The 16,116-nt window shown below is 41.4% G+C and overlaps 1 protein-coding gene and 1 pseudogene across 1 annotated transcript in view; both read right to left on the reverse strand.

The window, feature by feature from the left end:
• SLC49A4 (solute carrier family 49 member 4) overlaps positions 1-16,116 on the reverse strand; it is a 141,904-nt gene that overhangs the window by 123,877 nt on the left and 1,911 nt on the right. The gene's annotated exons all lie outside the window — the stretch shown is intronic.
• On the reverse strand, positions 7,198-8,358 carry LOC140506518 (actin, cytoplasmic 1 pseudogene; annotated as a pseudogene).

Here is a 16,116-nt window from a genome sequence, read left to right on the forward strand (position 1 = left end):
GTTTGCTTAGTGTGGAGTGGAAGCAGTTCAGTGGGTGCATGCGTCTTACAGACAAGAGATATGGGAAGATCCTAAATGAATTTTGTTATTGTTATTGCAGCTTTTTTGCAATGTCCAACTCCTTGTAACCCTATTTTAGGTTTTCTTGGCAAAGATACTGGAGTGGTTTGCCATTTTGTTCTCCAGTTCATTTCACAGATGAGGAAATTGAGGTAAATAGGGTGAAGTGACTCGTCCATGGTCACACAGCTACTAAGTGGCACACTTGCTTTGAAGGGTTATGTATCTGACACCTCTGGTCTAGTCCAGTCCCTCATTTTACAAGTAAAGTAACTGTAGTCCAGATAAGTTGAATGATTCACCTCAAGTCACACAGTATTAAGCATCAGAGGAAGGATTTGAACCTAAACCTTCACCATTTTTTCCATAAGAGTTTCCCTCTAAGAAGTAAAATTCCACACTGATGGAATTTGAACATAGTGTCTTGAAGGATGGATAGGATTTAGTTAAGTGAAATGGGAAGAAGGGAGGTAATGGATACGTTTGAAGGACGGTGAATCAAGAAGACGGAGAAATGCTCATTCCAGTCAAAAGATCTAAATCAGAATCCAGGCCCTGACACTGTATGATGTTTGTGGCCTTAGACAAATCACTCCCCTCCTACAGCCACTGTTTCTCCATCAATTTATAAAATGGGGAAGGGGGGAAAATAATTAGCTTTTAAGTTACCTCCCAGTTCTAAATCATATGCTCTAATGATAAATCAGATTACAGAAGAGGGTATGTATTAGAAAGTGGGAGAATTTTTTTTTTTTACTCTTTTTCCAATCTTTTTTAAAAAAAATTATCCATTTTTAGTTATCAACATTCATTTCCACAAGATTCTGAGTTCCAAATTTTCTCCCCATCTCTCCCCTCACCCACCCCAAAGCACCATGCATTCTGATTACCGCCTTCCCCCAATCTACCCTCCCTTGTATCACAACCCTCCCTTCCCTTATCCCCATCTTCTCTCTTTTTTTGTAGGGCAAGCAGATTGCTATACCCTATTACCTGTATTTCTTATTTCTCAGTTGCCTGCAAAAACCATTCTTAACATTCATTCCTTAAACTTTGAGTTTCAACTTCTCTCCCTTCCTCCCTCCCCACCCACCCCCACTGAGAAGGCAAGCAATTCAAATAGGCTATATATGTGTAGTTTTGCTGAAGACTTCCATAAAGTAGTCATGTTGTGAAAGACTAACTATATTTTCCTCCATCCTATCCTGCCCCCTACTTATTCTATTCTCTCTTTAGATCTTGTCCCTCCCCAAAAGTGTTTACTTCTAATTACTCCCTCCTCCCATTTACCCTCCCTTCCATCATCCCCCCCACCCCACTTATCCCCTTCTCCCCTACTTTCCTGTAGCGTAAGATAGGTTTTCATACCAAATTGAGTGTGCATGTTATTCCCTCCCTAAGCCAAATGTAATGAGAGTAAGCTTCACTTTTTCCCTCATCGCCCACCCTTTCCCCGCCACTGAAAAGGCTTTTTCTTGCCTCTTTTATGAGAGATAATTTGCCCCATTCCATTTCTCCCTTTCTCCTCCCAATATGTTCCTCTCTCACCACTTAATTTTATTTTTTTAGATATCATCCCTTCTTATTCAACTCACCCTGTGCCCTGTCTATATGTGTGTTTGTGTGTGGGTGTGCACACGTGTACGTGTATAATCCCTCCAACTACTCAAATACTGAGAAAAGTTTCAAGAGTTACAAATATTATCTCTCCATGAAGGAATATGAACAGTTAAGCTTTAGTAAGTCTCTTATGATTTCTCTTTCCTGTTTACCTTTTCATGCTTCTTTTGATTCTTGTGTTTCAAAGTCAAATTTTCTATTCAGCTCTGGTCTTTTCATCAAGAATGCTTGAAAGTCCTCTATTTCATTGAATGACCATTTTTTCCCCCTGAAATATTATACTCAGTTTTGCTGGGTAGGTGATTCTTGGTTTTAATCCTAGTTCCTTTGACTTCTGGAATATGATATTCCACGCCCTTCGATCCCTTAATGTAGAAGATGCTAGATCTTGTGTTATCCTGATTGTATTTCCACAATACTCTAATTGTTTCTTTCTGGCTGCTTGCAACATTTTCTCCTTGACCTGGGAACTCTGGAATTTGGCTACAATATTCCTAGGAGTTTTTCTTTTTGGATCTCTTTCAGGAGGTGAACAGAGAATCCTTTCAATATTTATTTTACCCTCTGGTTCTAGAATATCAGGGCAGTTTTCCTTGATAATTTCATGAAAGTTGATGTCTAGGCTCTTTTATTGATCATAGCCTTTCAGTTAGTCCCATAACTTTAAAATTGTCTCTCCTGGATTTATTTTCCAGGCCAGTTGTTTTTTCCAATGAGATATTTCACATTGTCCTCTATTTTTTCACTCTTTTGGTTTTGTTTTGTAATTTCTTAGTTTCTCATAAAGTCATTAGCTTCTATCTGTTCCAATCTAATTTTTAAAGAAATATTTTCTTCAGTGAGCTTTTGCACCTCCTTTTCCAGTTGGCTAATATTGCTCTTTAAAGCATTCTTCTCCTCATTGGCTTTTTGGGCCTCTTTTGCCATTTAAGTCAGTCTATTTTTAAAAGTGTTTTTTTCTTCAGCATTTTTTTGGGTCTCCTTTAGCAAGCTGTTGACTCACTTTTCATGATGTTCCTGCATTGCTCTCATTTCTCTTTCCAATTTTTCCTCCATTTCTCTTACTTGATTTTCAAAATCCTTTCTGAGGATCTTCCATGGCCTGAGACCATTGCATACTTATTTTGGAGATTCTGGATGCAGAAGCCTTTATGTCTTCCTCTGATGGTATGCATTGTTCTTCCTTATCAGAAAGGATGGAAGAAAATACCTGTTCACCAAGACAGTAATCTTCTATAGTCTTCTTTTTTTCCCTTTTTGGGGCATTTTCCCAGTCAGTTACTTGACTTTTGAGTCCTTTGTCAAGAGGAGGGTATACTCTGGGGACCTGCAATTTCTCAGTTCCTCCAAGGTGGCACAATCAGGGGAGAGAAGTTTACTCCTCTCCTGGCTTGTGCTCTGGTCTAGGAGCTACTGCAAGCTTTTATGCCCAGGATCTGCGAGCAGAGTTCCCTCTCCAGAGCCTCCACCAGTTCCACCAGCCAGTGCTCCTTCTCACCCCAGGATCACCACTCAGGGTTGAGACCCAGATAAGCAGCTTGATTCCCCCAGAGTGTTCAGGCTGAGGACTCCAAAAATGGACTCTGCTGCTGCTGCCACTGCCTGGGGCCCGGGCTAGGGGAGGACCCTGCTCCCTTCTCACTCAGGTGAAAGAGCTTTCTCACTGGTGAGAACCTTTGGAGCTGTCTCTGGCATTTGTGGGTTGAGGCATCTGGGAACTGCAGCTGCTGTTGGTGGCACCCTGAAGCCTGCTCTGGTCCTGTCCCTGCCATGCTGCACGGCCAAGGCTGGCCTACGCTCCGTGGGCTCTGCTCTGCTCTGAACCTGGTGCAATAGACCTTTCCTGTCAGCCTTCCAGGCTGCCTTGGGTTGGAAATCTCTTTCACTCTGTCGTTTTGTGGCTTCTGCTGCTCTAGAATTTGCTTAGAGTCATTTTTTACAAGTATTTTATGGGCTGTGGAGGGAGAGCTCCTACAGGTCATCCTTCTACTCTGCCATCTTGGTTCCGCCCTCTGAGAAATTTTAATAGATAACATGGGGTCAACTTATGGAGGGCCTTAAAAGTTTAGCAGAAGAGTTTAATTTTAATATGGATGAAATATGGAGTCACTAAAGATTTTAGAAGGGAGGAGTATAATGAAAGTGGTAGCTAAAGAAGGCAGCTAGGTGGCTCAGTGCATAGAATCCCAGGTCTGGCGTCAGGAATATCTGAATTCAATTCTACCATCAGACACTTGCTGTGTGACTGTGGACAAGCCACTTAAGTTCTGTCTGCCTTGATCTACTGAAGAAGGAAATGGCAAACCATTCCTGTATCCTTGCCAATAAAACCACATAGATAGTACTGGTGTGCAATGGTCCAGGGGGTCACAAAGTGTCAGACATCACTGAACAACAACAAAAGTTAAAGATGATTCATCAGGCAGCTCTGGGTATTAGAGAGAGAGAAAGTGCTGACCCCTGGTTAAAGAAGACCTAAGTCCAAGTTCCACATCTCATACATGTGGTTGAGGGACTAGAAAAGTCACTAAACTTCTCAGTGCCCTAGGCAACTCTAAGACTTAAGTTGCAGAACAGGTACCAACATGAATTGGTAGAATTTATTCACTTGATGTTCACCAGACCAAGGTAATCACAGCAACAGTCAGACATTGGAATTAGGGAAGTCAGGGGGCTACTGCACTAATTTAGACACGATGTAATAGCTTGGAATAGGGTGGCAAAAATTAAGAATGGAAAAAAAAAGTTGCAATCAATCGATACTTTCAAGAACGACTTGGTGATTCATAGAAATATGTGAGATGAAAATGAAGAGGCAAGAAAATTCTAAGGCTTCTTTGAATCTTAGGGAGGAAAGTGTTAGCACTGACGCAAAGACAGCAAATTTTGGAAGTGGCTCTAGTTGTGCTGGAAAGATGATGAATTCAGTCATTCTAATGTAACTTTTGAGTCTTAAGTGAAATGTATGGCAATAAGCCATGCAGCAATACTAGCAAGTGGCACATAAAGCAGGACTGGAAACCACGGTGTTGAAGTGATCCTGGCAGCTATTATTTGTCCTTTGTTTCAGAATAGGACCAATGGGTGATATGTTGATTCACATATAAATTGGATTTCAGTGAGGCAGAGTAGCACAAAGTCATCAGCCTCATTCTCTCTTCCCAAGTCACTGAATTCCAGTGGCAAGACAAAAATCAAGACAACTGATGATAGCCCAGGATGCAAGGGATGACCTTGGTTTCTTTGATACCTGACCAAGCTCTAAGCTCTCCACAGTAACTGCTTTAACCACCTTTGTGTCCATTGGAACAAACTGTTCTCTACATGCCCATTCTGTTGGGGAAATCTTCATATGCTTAGGGTAGATACCTCTCCAACCCATTCAGGGATCTGAGGCCCATCAGCTTCTCTCAACCTGGTTGAGCCCATCTGCTGAGATGCTTTACCAGGGTATGATCAATTTAAATGCTGCAGCTTCTTGGAGTCACAAGTGAGAGCTGAGTGCACCAAAGGTGGATGAGCAGCCCTGAAAAGGAGTTGGCAAGTCATCATACTAGAGATGCTAGTCCTCCTCAAACGTAAATAGTAACAGCATAAATTATGAGAATGAACAAATTCTCTTACAGGAAAATGTATAAGAAAGGAAGATCAGAAGGTCAAGAACTGAGCCTTGGGGAATGCCTAAGGTCAAGGTGTGAGAAGAGGAAAAGGAATAAAGGAAGGTAGCAGAAGGAACTCTGAGTAAACGAAAAGTTCAGAGAAAAGAGTTTCAGGAAGAGAATGATGCACCATGTCAAAAGCCATAAGTGTCAGGCAAAAAAGTGCCTCCAAATTTCAGTAGGGAAAAAAAAATCTTGTGGTTATCTGGCTGAGAGCAAGTCCAGTGGGAAACTAAGAAAACATTTTCTTATTTTTTCATAAGAAAATAAATAAGAGATCATGGTAAGAATATACATATGAGCTTTCAACCTTCTAAGATGTGATTCCCCAGGATAAAGACATAACACTTCTTTATTTTCCAACCCATCTCCCTCAAGGTCAATGTTTAAATGTCAAGACTAGGTTGAATAAGTGGTTCTAAAAGGGTGTTCCCTTGGGCAGTAAGTAATTTAAAAGAGTCTTTTCTAGGATAGGTGCACAGATATGACCTTGGAGGTATCAGGAAAGTTATCATTTAGCTTGGACTTAAATGCAACAGCAGTGGTTGAGTGCTGTTAAGAAATGGGCAAGAAATGAGATAACAGGTATCTTTCACTTTTAATGTAGATGTGTTCCCCAGGGATGTAAATAGTTCCACAACAAAATATTGTTTCCTCCTACACTAGAAGTTCAATGGGAATACCAGTTTTCCTAAACAAAGGATATATAACAAAGGTTTAAATATGGTACTTATTCCCCATTATAAATCCATTTCCTTTGTGCCCTTTTGGCTTATTTTTCCTAGTAGTGCTAATAGGGTCCCTCCAATCAAACAATTTACACTTTCCTCCTCTAGAAATCCATTTTTCTAAAACGACCATTGTGATTCTAATTCATTCAAAAAAAAAAAGAGGGAGAGAGAGTTCTGCTTAAATAAAGATCAAGACCAAGTCACTCTTTAAGTGACATAAGTAATGATTTTAATTATAACATGACAAGTAGCTTGGTATAGGGAATAAAGAGCCAGCCTCCAAACCAGGGAGACCTGGATCCAATTTTCACCTCCAATACATAATGACTATTTGACCCTACAACTCTGCACAAGTCACTTAGTCTCTAGGCAACCCTCTTTACGACTACAAATTGCAGAAATAGTACCAACTGTATTGATAAAGAAAGTTCCCTTACCCTTGAATTCCCTCTACAATAAATAACAAGTCCAGGTCCCTGTCTCTACCCGTCTTCTAGTTTTTTTTTTTTCCCTTAATGTGTGCACTTTTATTTGAACTGGTCTTAAGTCAGTGTACAGGTAAAGCTCCTCCTCTCCCCCAAGTACTGGCACTAATCTCATAAAACTCTCAGGGAGACTGTGAAGTCTTCAATCACATCTATGTTGGGGGCAGGAAGGGAATTTAGGGGGCCATTCAATATGGCTGACAATTAAAAAAAAAAGGAACAAGTATTAAGGCGAAGATACAAAAAGTTTTTTTAAAGGATTACATTAATTTACATGTAAAGCAATACTAGTACCTTCCCCTTCCCTCCCTCCCCATCTGGATTTGTTACTTAGCTCTTTTTACAGAGCTAATTTCTCTGTAACAATGCATTATACAATATTTGGAATGACTATTAAAAAAAAACACACACAAATGTACAATCAAGAGTCCTGAAGATGCACTGTAGAACTTTGGGGATGTTTGCCTCCAACATATTTAGACTGCTCATCACCTTCACTGTTCCAGTTTTTAAATCCTGAGTCAAGCGCCAAAAAATAAAATGAAACAAAAGAAAAAAAAACAAATAAAGCCATGCCAGTCTCATCTCTTTTTTGGGGCAATTATCATGTCACACCTTTTTGACAAAAAAGAAAAAAATCAAAAAAACACAGTCCATTTAGAAGCATTTGTGGTGGACAATGGAGGGGCCCAGATTCATCATACTCCTGTTTGCTGATCCACATTGCTGGAAGGTGGAAAGAGATGCCAGGATGGAGCCTCCAATCCAGACAGAGTATTTGCGCTCAGGTGGGGCAATGATCTTGATTTTCATTGTGCTGGGAGCTAGGGCTGTAATCTCCTTCTGCATCCTGTCGGCAATGCCTGGGTACATGGTGGTACCACCAGACAATATAGACAATACAGTATTGGCATGCAAATCCTTACGGATGTCAACATCACACTTCATGATTGAGTTGAAGGTAGTTTCGTGGATTCCACAGGATTCCATACCTAAGAAAGATGGCTGGAAGAGAGCTTCTGGGCACTGGAACCTCTCGTTGCCAATGGTGATAACCTGACCATCAGGGAGCTCATAGCTCTTTTCCACAGAGGAGCGAGATGCAGCAGTAGCCATCTCCTGCTCAAAGTCTAGGGTGATGTAACACAGCTTCTCCTTGATGTCATGCACGATTTCCCTCTCAGCTGTGGTAGTGAAACTGTACCCTCTCTTGGTCAGGATCTTCATGAGGTAGTCCGTCAGATCACAGCCAGCCAGATCAAGACGGAGGATGGCATGGGGAAGGGCATAACCTTCATAGATGGGCATAGTGTGGGTCACACCTTCACCGGAGTCCATCACAATACCAGTGGTACAACCAGAGGCATACAGGGACAGAACAGCCTGGATGGCAACGTACATGGCTGGGGTGTTGAAGGTCTCAAACATAATCTGAGTCATCTTCTCTCTGTTGGCTTTGGGGTTCAGGGGGGCTTCTGTGAGCAACATTGGGTGCTCTTCAGGGGCCACACGGAGTTCATTGTAGAAAGTATGATGCCAGATCTTCTCCATGTCATCCCAGTTGGTGACAATACCATGTTTGATGGGGTACTTCAGGGTACCTCTCTTTCTCTGAGCCTCATCCCCCACGCAGCTGTCTTTCTGGCCCATACCCACCATCACACCCTGATGTCTGGGGCGCCCAACAATGGAGGGGAAGATGGCCCGAGGGGCATCGTCTCCGGCAAAGCCAGCTCTGCATGTGCCAGAGCCATTGTCAACAACAAGAGCAGCAATATCATCATCCATGGCGAACTTTGAAGTGGCAAAAACCCTTAAACCTTTAAGAGAGAGAGGAGCTAGTGCCGCACCTGGAGGCAGGAGGGAGGTGAGCGCACACTGGATGGGAGAGCTCACAGCTCTTCTAGCTTTACAAAACAAAATATAGTCAAAAAATGAGGGGAGTGTACAAATAATAAGGTGGATTTTAAATCCAGTCACTGGACAGAGGTATACACAACTAACCATAAATTCAGTAACCCTGTAAGTTAATTAACCTGTCAATGAATCTACTGGCAGAGAGAACAACTAGGAGACTACTGCAGTAATTCAGGGGTGAGGTGATGAAGCTTTGGCTGCAGGGTTAAGAAAAAGAAGAGAGAGAAACAGAAGAGTCTCAGAGATATTTTAAAGGGAGAAATCACAGGTAACATTAGGTATATTGGAAGAAGATAACCAAAATGACTTTTCTGACTTAGGAGAAAAGAAGAAATGATAGTATCCCTCATAGAAGAAGAGATGCAAATGAAACCAGTTTTAGGGAAAAGGTGAATTCGGTTTTATATGTTTCATATCACAGCCATCAGGTTGGTAAAGCTGGTAAAATATAAAAACAGTAACTGTTGGAGATACTCTGAGAAAACTGACATACTAATACACTGAGGCAAAGCTATGAATTGGTACAACTGTTCTGGAGAACATCTTGGAACTCTAGTAGAAAAGTCACAAAACAGAACAAACTTTTTGTCTGACCCCCTACTGAGCATATACCCTAACGAGGTGAACAGAGAGGGAAAGAATTCAGATACAAAAAAAAATTTCACAGTAGTAAAAAACGGGAAATAAAAGTGACTTTCCACCAACTAGGAAGGTCTGAACAAACTATGGAATATTAACGCAATAGAATATTATCCTGTAGTCCTACTGAACAGTGAGAAATATAAAGAAATTGGGAAACTTGGAAAGCCTTGTATACACTGCTGCAAAACAGAGCAAACAGAATAAAGCAGTGACCAGTCTTAGGGACTAACAATGAAATTTGCTTCAGAGAGAAAGGACTACAGGGCTAAGATATTGCAGACATTGTCAGGTGTGTTAACTGTATTAGCTCTTTTTGCCTGTCTTTGTTACAAGGGAGATTCATTGCTTGACTCGGAGATGAAGGGGTGATACGTAGAAATGACTGTCATGTAAAAACAAAAGTTATCAATAAAACTCATTTCAAAAAATTAACACTTAAAATAAAAAGTAAAAGTACAATATACTCTGATGAGTCTGATGGAGAACCGTAGGGTTTCAACCCCAACCTAATCCCACAAACATTTATTACGCACTTGCACAATAGGTTCAAGACCTGGGCATATAAAGACAAAATGAAAGAGCTCCTGTTCTCAAGAAGCTTACATCTGAATCCAACATTGTTGAGTTTGAGATGTCTACCAGACTTCAAGTTGAAGTTGCCCCAATAAATATTTAGAGAGTAGATCTGGAAATGAGGAGAATGACTAGATCTAGATACAGTAATTTGGAAATCATCTACATTGAGATGACAACTGCAACCCCCAGAGCTGATGAGATTACCAAAAGAGAATGTGTAGAGAGAAAAAAAAACACAGGTTTAGGATACCCATATCACATTTTACAATACTCTGGAATGCAGTTCATCTGGTTCTGGTGATTTGAAATCTCTTGAAACATCTCTTACTATACCCAAACTTGCCTTAGGTTTTAGCTTCTATTCTTCCTACCTTGAAAAAAATTTTTCTGTAGATCCTACACACAACACGGCCTCAGTGTCCTCTTTCTGGATCAATGCTTAAATGTGGTCAAACAAGCCAGCTGAGAAAAATGTTTCTTTTTTAATAGGCCTGAGATTACTGGGAAGCTGATTAATCAAAGCCAGACATCTCAGAGAAAGGTGATGAAGAAGGCTTTACCAATCAATGCTTCATAAACTTTGGGTGGCAAATGTTACACCATCATAAGAACTCAAGGTTTGAAATCCATTAATTACGCCCATAATTGGAGTTTCCAAACCTGATGGATCACTTGACTTCTGCACAGACATTGTCCAACAGTGCCTCGCTTACGGTAGATACTTAATAAATGTTTGTTGTTCAGTGTTTGATACCAACCTTCAACTGATCCTACCCTGCCCCAGGCAACTATATTTCTCTCCCTTATTTCTAGAAATTCCTAGAAAAGTCAATTTACAGTCACTGATTCCACTTTAAACCTTCCACCCACTCCTCCTCTGGCAATCTGGCTTCTTCATTCAACTGAAAGTACTCTCTCCAAGATTAACAAAGAGCCATTAATTGCCAATTCTTTTTTCATCCTTTTTGATGGATCTCTTTGTGGCATTTGATATTATTGACTATATCACTTCCTTCCAGATACACTCTCCTCCTTGGGATTTTGAGACATTGCTCTCTCTTGGTTTCTTCCACTCTTCTCATTCTCTTTGGCTGAATCACTATCCACATCCCTCCACTATACAGGTTGTTTACCCCACAGCTTTGTCCAGACCCTTTTGTCTTCTCTCTACTCACCAATTCATGGTGATCTCATCAGTTCATATATTCTCTGTGGAGAGAACTCCCAAATCTGTCTTACTTCTGAATGCCAGTCCTTTAGCTCAAATTCAAAATATTTAAAATATCCTCTCAACATCCACCCTTCTTCTGAAATTCCCTATTTTTGATGATGGCACCACCATCCTTCTAGTCACTTGGGTTTGCAACCTCAACATCATCCTCTCCTCTTCTCTCTACCTTTATATCCAACCACTAGACAAATCTCATTGATTCAATGTATAATCTCCCTTCACTTCCACCACCCTCGTTGGATAGTAGACTATATTAAGGGAAGTGATTTGTAATCAGTCTAAAAATATAGACTGAAGTAAGATTATGAAAGGCTTTGAATGACAAAAGGAGGAGTTTCTATTTTATACCAAAGGAAATGAGGAACTGTTTAAGCTTTCTGAACAGGGAACTGATGGTTCCCTGGTGGTCAGAATGTTCTTTAGGAATTTGGCAACTCTGTTCAGTAGGGATTTGAGAGTGAGAAGGACTTAAAACAAGGAGACTATTTAGGAGGTAAAAGAAATAATCAAAGGAAAAGAGGATGGAAGCATAGACCAGGGTGACTGTGAAATAAGTAGAAAGAAGGGGACAGTTGCAAAAGATTTTGAGGAAGTAGAGTCATTGGCTCCACTGACTCTCCTTTCACTCTCTACTTAACCCTCTGCTGTCTAATTTCCAAACACAGTTTTCAACAGAAACTGCTCTCTCCAAAGTTACCAATGAACTCACAAGTGCCAGAGCTAAGGGTTTTTTCTCACATCTTATCCTCCTTATCTCTGCAACCTTGACACTGTCAATCACTCTCTTCTCCTTTATCTGTTCGTAATTTATTCCTTTATCTGATCATAATCTGTTATTATTCACTTCTCCCTGTGCCCTGTAACTCCAAATTCTGTCCTTCATCCTCCCCATACTTTCAATCCCTCAATCCCTTAGATCTTTCCCAGGTTGGCACCCCCACACCAGCTACAGTCTCTTCTTTCTCCCATCCTGAACCTCTCTCTGGTGAACAATTTCACTTCTACTGTCATTGTCTTCTCTCAAGTTTCTTGTCCCTTCTTCCTATCCAAGATCTCTTCTGGTCAAACTTCAGCCTTGGATTGCTCCCACCATCCACTGCCTTCATTCCTACTTGTGTTCTGCTGACTGACATTAGAGAAAATCATGAAATTATGCTGACTGGGTTCACTACAAATTTATGTTACATAATCACAACTGGACCCTCTCTGAGGTATGGTAATCCCTTTACATCTCCCTAACCAAGTCACTCTCCCACTCACCATAGCAGTTTTTCCAGCAGATTCTGGCTTCCTTCAAGAATCAATTTAAACCACCCTCTTCAAGACACCTTCCACCTATTGCTACCTCATATCTTCCATCTTATATTACTTCCTATTTATACTGTGTATATCTTACATAGTTGCTTGCAACTTTGTTTCCCTCCTTAGAATGTGAGCTCCTTGAGGGTAGGGGCCATATTTGTTTTTAAAAACTTCTTTCTTTGTATCTTCAGCTCTCAGTATGGTGACTAGCACAAGGCAAGCCCCTGATTAATTATTTTTGTCTGACCAGAATCAACAATACTTGGCCATTTACCTGAGTAGAGGGGAATAATGAAGAATGAGAAGTTAAGAATGACTTACTCTGACAATGAGAACCAAAAAAAATGTGCCCTCAAAGATAAGGAAATTAAGAGAAGCGAGGATTTAGGGGAAAAGATAATAACTTAGTTAAGGACTCATTTACTGAGTTTGACATCAATGAAGATGTCCAACAGTCAGAGAAGTAGACAGGCCAAGGAAGAAGAAAGAAGAGGACTAGATATGGAAACCTGGGATTCACCTACAAAGACAAAACAGTCAAGACCATGAAAGTTGAGGAGCTCACCAAGAGCTAGAGAGTAGCTAGAGAGAGAAGCTAAGAGAGCCCAGGACAGAATCCTGGGGAACAGCTCGGTACAAAGTACAGGATGTAGACAATGATGATCCTTTAAAGGAGACGACAGAAGGAAATAACAGGTAGGAAGACATCTACAGGAGGGCAATATCAAGAAAATCTAAGGAGAGAGTACCTGGAAGGAGGGCATGTCCAACAATGTTAAATGCTACAGAAATCCAGGATGAGGACTGAGAAAAGGCCACTGGATTGACCAATAAAGAAATCACTGGTGAACTCAGAAAGAGCAGTTTCAGTCTACTAGGTCTGTAACCCAAAGAGATTAAAAAAAAAAAAAAAAGGGACCTACATGTATAAAAATATTTATAGCAGCTCTTTGTGTGATGACAAAGAATTGGAAATCAAGGGGATGCCCATCAAACTGTTGTGTATGATTGTAATGGAATATTGTGCTATAAGAAATGATGAGCAGGATGCTTTCAGAAAAACCTGGGAAGGGGGGCGGAGCCAAGATGGCGGAGTAGAAAGACGCACATACACATGGCTCCGAACCCACAACCCATAGAATATCTGTAAAAAGGAACTCACGGCGAATTCTGGAGCAGTAGAGACCACAGAACAGTGGAGCAAAGGAGATTTCTGTTCCAGAGGGACCTGCAAACCTCTCCCAAAAGGTCCGTCGTGCTGCGGCCGCGGAGCCCAGCCCAGACCTGCCGCGGCTGCGGCACGGAGAAGAGCAGATCCGAGCAGGCTTCAGGGACGGGATCTCCAGTGGCCGCGCAGGTCCCTCCACCCACAGGTGACGGGGGTTGGTGAGAGGGTCTTTTTGGCGGGTTGAGAGGGGAGTGGGGTGCCCCCATAACTCAGGCCCCCTCGGGAGACAGCAGCTAAGGCAGTGGCAGACCAGGGCTCCCCAAGCAGGCAGGAGCCTGGATCCATTGTTGAAGGTCTCTGCATAAACCCCCTGAGGCAACTGAGCCTGAGAGGCGGCCCTGCCCTGACCTGAGCACCTGAACTTAATCTCACACTGAACAGCAGCCCTGCCCCCGCCCAAAGCTCTGAGGCTGGGAAGCAGCATTTCAATCTCAGACCCCAAGCACTGGCTGGGAGGATCAGGAGGCGAGATGGGTATGAGGAGAATATTCAGAGGTCAAGTCACTGGCTGGGAAAATGCCCAGAAAAGGGAAAAGAAATAAGACTACAGAAGGTTACTTTCTTGGTGAACAGGCATTTCCTCCCTTCCTTTCTGATGAGGAAGAACAATGCTTACCATCAGGCAAAGACACAGAAGTCAAGGCCTCTGTATCCCAGCGCAGTCAATGGGCTCAGGCCATTGAAGAGCTCAAAAAGGATTTTGAAAATCAAGTTAGAGAGGTGGAGGAAAAGCTGGGAAGAGAAATGAGAGACATGCAGTCAAAGCATGAACAGCAGGTCAGCACCCTGCTAAAGGAGAACCAAAAAAATGCTGAAGAAAATAACACCTTGAAAAATAGGCTAACTCAATTGGCAAAAGAGGTTCAAAAAGCCAATGAGGAGAAGAATGCTCTCAAAAGCAGAATTAGCCAAATGGAAAAGGAGATTCAAAAGCTCACTGAAGAAAATAGTTCTTTCAAAATTAGAATGGAACAGATGGAGGCTAATGACTTTATGAGAAACCAAGAAATCACAAAACAAAACCAAAAGAATGACAAAATGGAAGATCATGTGAAATATCTCATTGGAAAAACAACTGACCTGGAAAATAGATCCAGGAGAGACAATTTAAAAATTATGGGACTACCTGAAAGCCATGATGAGAAAAAGAGCCTAGACATCATCTTTCATGAAATTATCAAGGAAAACTGCCCTGAGATTCTAGAACCAGAGGGCAAAATAAATATTCAAGGAATCCACAGAACACCGCATGAAAGAGATCCAAAAAGAGAAACTCCTAGGAACATTGTGGCCAAATTCCAGAGTTCCCAGGTCAAGGAGAAAATATTGCAAGCAGCTAGAAAGAAACAATTCAAGTACTGTGGAAGTACAATCAGGGTAACACAAGATCTAGCAGCTTCTACATTAAGGGATCGAAGGGCATGGAATAGGATATTCCAGAAGTCAAAGGAACTAGGACTAAAACCAAGAATCACCTACCCAGCAAAACTGAGTATAGTACTTCAGGGGAAAAATTGGTTTTTCAATGAAATCGAGGACTTTCAAGCATTCTTGATGAAAAGACCAGAGCTGAAAAGAAAATTTGACTCTCAAACACAAGAATGAAGAGAAGCATGAAAAGGTGAACAGCAAAGAGAAGTCATAAGGGACTTACTAAAGTTGAACTGTTTACATTCCTACATGGAAAGACAATATTTGTAACTCTTGAAACTTTTCAGTATCTGGGCACTGGGTGGGATCACACACACACACACACACATGCACACGCACGTGCACACACACATAGAGACAGAGTGCACAGAGTGAATTGAATAGGATGGGATCATATCTTAAAAAAATGAAATCAAGCACTGAGAGAGAAATATATTGGGAGGAGAAAGGGAGAAATGGAATGGGGCAAATTATGTCTCATAAAAGAGGCAAGCAAAAGACTTATTAGTGGAGGGATAAAGAGGGGAGGTGAGAGAAAAACATGAAATTTACTCTCATCACATTTCACTAAAGGAAGGAATAAAATGCACACTCATTTTGGTATGAAAACCTATCTCACAATACAGGAAAGTGGGGGATAAGCAAGGTGGGGGGGATGATGGAAGGGAGGGCATGTGGAGGAGGGAGCAATCTGAGGTCGACACTCATGGGGAGGGACAGGAGCAAAAGAGAATAGAAGTAATGGGGGACAGGACAGGATGGAGGGAAATATAGTTAGTCTTATACAAGACAACTATTATGGAAGTCATTTGCAAAACTACACAGATATGGCCTATATTGAATTGCTTGCCTTCCAAAGGGAAGGTGTGGGGAGGGAGGGAGGTCAAGAAGTTGGAACTCAAAGTGTTAGGATCAACTGTCAAGTAATGTTCTTGCCACTAGGAAATAAGAAATACAGGTAAAGGGGTATAGAAAGTTATCTGGCCCTACAGGACAAAAGAGAAGATGGAGACAAGGGCAGAGAGGGATGATAGAAGAGAGAGCAGATTGGTCATAGGAGCAATTAGAATGCTTGGTGTTTGGGGGGGGAGGAGATAAAAGGGGAGAAAATTTGGAACCCAAAATTTTGTTAAAATGTATGTCAAATAAATAAAGAAAAATAAAAAAAAAAGAAAAACCTGGGAAGACTTACATGAACTGATGCAAAGTGAGATGAGCAGAACCAGAGCAGTGT

Source organism: Notamacropus eugenii, chromosome 5 (genome assembly GCF_028372415.1).
Source record: "Notamacropus eugenii isolate mMacEug1 chromosome 5, mMacEug1.pri_v2, whole genome shotgun sequence".
Classification (NCBI taxonomy): domain Eukaryota; kingdom Metazoa; phylum Chordata; class Mammalia; order Diprotodontia; family Macropodidae; genus Notamacropus; species Notamacropus eugenii.